The 2500-nt window shown below is 58.8% G+C and overlaps 1 pseudogene; it reads left to right on the forward strand.

The window, feature by feature from the left end:
• LOC124774648 overlaps positions 1-2500 on the forward strand; it is a 7741-nt pseudogene that overhangs the window by 1489 nt on the left and 3752 nt on the right.

Below are 2500 nucleotides of genomic sequence, written 5' to 3' on the forward strand. Positions count from 1 at the left end.
GATGAACCAAACGCCGAGTTAAGGCGCCCGAATCGACGCTCATGGGAAACCATGAAAGGCGTTGGTTGCTTAAGACAGCAGGACGGTGGCCATGGAAGTCGGAATCCGCTAAGGAGTGTGTAACAACTCACCTGCCGAAGCAACTAGCCCTGAAAATGGATGGCGCTGAAGCGTCGTGCCTATACTCGGCCGTCAGTCTGGCAGTCATGGCCGGTCCTTGCGGCCGGCCGCGAAGCCCTGACGAGTAGGAGGGTCGCGGCGGTGGGCGCAGAAGGGTCTGGGCGTGAGCCTGCCTGGAGCCGCCGTCGGTGCAGATCTTGGTGGTAGTAGCAAATACTCCAGCGAGGCCCTGGAGGGCTGACGCGGAGAAGGGTTTCGTGTGAACAGCCGTTGCACACGAGTCAGTCGATCCTAAGCCCTAGGAGAAATCCGATGTTGATGGGGGCCGTCATAGCATGATGCGCTTTGTGCTGGCCCCCGTTGGGCGAAAGGGAATCCGGTTCCTATTCCGGAACCCGGCAGCGGAACCGATACAAGTCGGGCCCCTCTTTTAGAGATGCTCGTCGGGGTAACCCAAAAGGACCCGGAGACGCCGTCGGGAGATCGGGGAAGAGTTTTCTTTTCTGCATGAGCGTTCGAGTTCCCTGGAATCCTCTAGCAGGGAGATAGGGTTTGGAACGCGAAGAGCACCGCAGTTGCGGCGGTGTCCCGATCTTCCCCTCGGACCTTGAAAATCCGGGAGAGGGCCACGTGGAGGTGTCGCGCCGGTTCGTACCCATATCCGCAGCAGGTCTCCAAGGTGAAGAGCCTCTAGTCGATAGAATAATGTAGGTAAGGGAAGTCGGCAAATTGGATCCGTAACTTCGGGATAAGGATTGGCTCTGAGGATCGGGGCGTGTCGGGCTTGGTCGGGAAGTGGGTCAGCGCTAACGTGCCGGGCCTGGGCGAGGTGAGTGCCGTAGGGGTGCCGGTAAGTGCGGGCGTTTAGCGCGGGCGTGGTCTGCTCTCGCCGTTGGTCGGCCTCGTGCTGGTCGGCGGTGCAGGATGCGCGCGCCTGCGCGGCGTTCGCGCCCCGGTGCTTCAACCTGCGTGCAGGATCCGAGCTCGGTCCCGTGCCTTGGCCTCCCACGGATCTTCCTTGCTGCGAGGCCGCGTCCGCCTTAGCGTGCTCCTCCGGGGGCGCGCGGGTGCGCGGATTCTCTTCGGCCGCCATTCAACGATCAACTCAGAACTGGCACGGACTGGGGGAATCCGACTGTCTAATTAAAACAAAGCATTGCGATGGCCCTAGCGGGTGTTGACGCAATGTGATTTCTGCCCAGTGCTCTGAATGTCAACGTGAAGAAATTCAAGCAAGCGCGGGTAAACGGCGGGAGTAACTATGACTCTCAAATGCCCACCTGATGCGTAATATATGGACCCTCTCGATCCACCCCTTAGCATCCTCGCGATGTCGGGTGGATGATGGTTCGATTAGCCTCTCTGTGGGAAATCCGAGCTCTGGCCTTCAAGTGGCGGGGGTCGTAAGGGGTGCTAAGAAAGGTGTAATTCTTTTTGAAGCTCTCCGACCGACAGAGCAGGGTGTCGTTCGAGGCTTGGGGGTTACCTCCCCCCCTGCCTTTTGTTTCCAGCTGGTGCAAGTAGTAGAAGAAATCAAGGTACCAGGCCTCCCACTGGAGTGCCTGTGCCAGCTGACGAGCTTTCCAGCCAGCCAACCAGCGCGGGTCGAGCGCCGCTCTCCGCTGTCTGCCCTGAATGTCTGCGGTCCTTTTCAACAAAGACCGGGCTCGGCGTTCATCGCCGTCGTGCCCACCCTGATGCCGCCAACGCGGAAGTGCAAACGGAAAGGAAGAAGGCCAGGTGGTCGCAAGAAGAGTTGCTCCGTCTTGCGCATGCTGAGGCGACTTTGTCCCTCCAAGGCTGCCGGTTCTTTAACCAAGAGCTGGCCAAAGCCTTCCCAGAGCGCACACTTGAATCTATCAAGTGTCAACGCAGGGTGCAGGCCTATAAGAACATGGTGGCCAACTTTGCTGCTGAGCTCTCAAAGAGAGACCAAGACCATCAGGCCTCTGTAGACGGATCTGCTGTGGGTTCCCCCCCACCACAGTCTTCTTCTCTGGGGGAAGTCGCCGATCGGGCTATCTGGTCCCTGTTAGCTGAGTTGCCCTCCTCGGGCCCGCGTTTCCGCTCACTTGATGCAGTTGTGGCCTTGGGCCCCACTGCTAGCCGGAGTACCATCCAAGCCATGCTTGTTCCCGCTCTTGAAGAACTAGGTAGCAGGGAACCACTTGTTTGTCAAGCTCCTGGTAAGGAATTTCAACAGCCGCCGGAGCGGAAGCGGGCGAGAAGGAGGTGGGAGTATGCTGTAGTGCAGCGTGCTTTTAAGAAGAACCCAGCACGCTGCATAAATGGTCTTCTCGATGGCACACTTCTCCATCAGCCACCCACCATCCCGGGGCTGATTGAGTTTTGGAGGGATCTCTTTACTCCCCCTCGTGTT

Source organism: Schistocerca piceifrons, unplaced genomic scaffold (genome assembly GCF_021461385.2).
Source record: "Schistocerca piceifrons isolate TAMUIC-IGC-003096 unplaced genomic scaffold, iqSchPice1.1 HiC_scaffold_968, whole genome shotgun sequence".
Lineage (NCBI taxonomy): Eukaryota > Metazoa > Arthropoda > Insecta > Orthoptera > Acrididae > Schistocerca > Schistocerca piceifrons.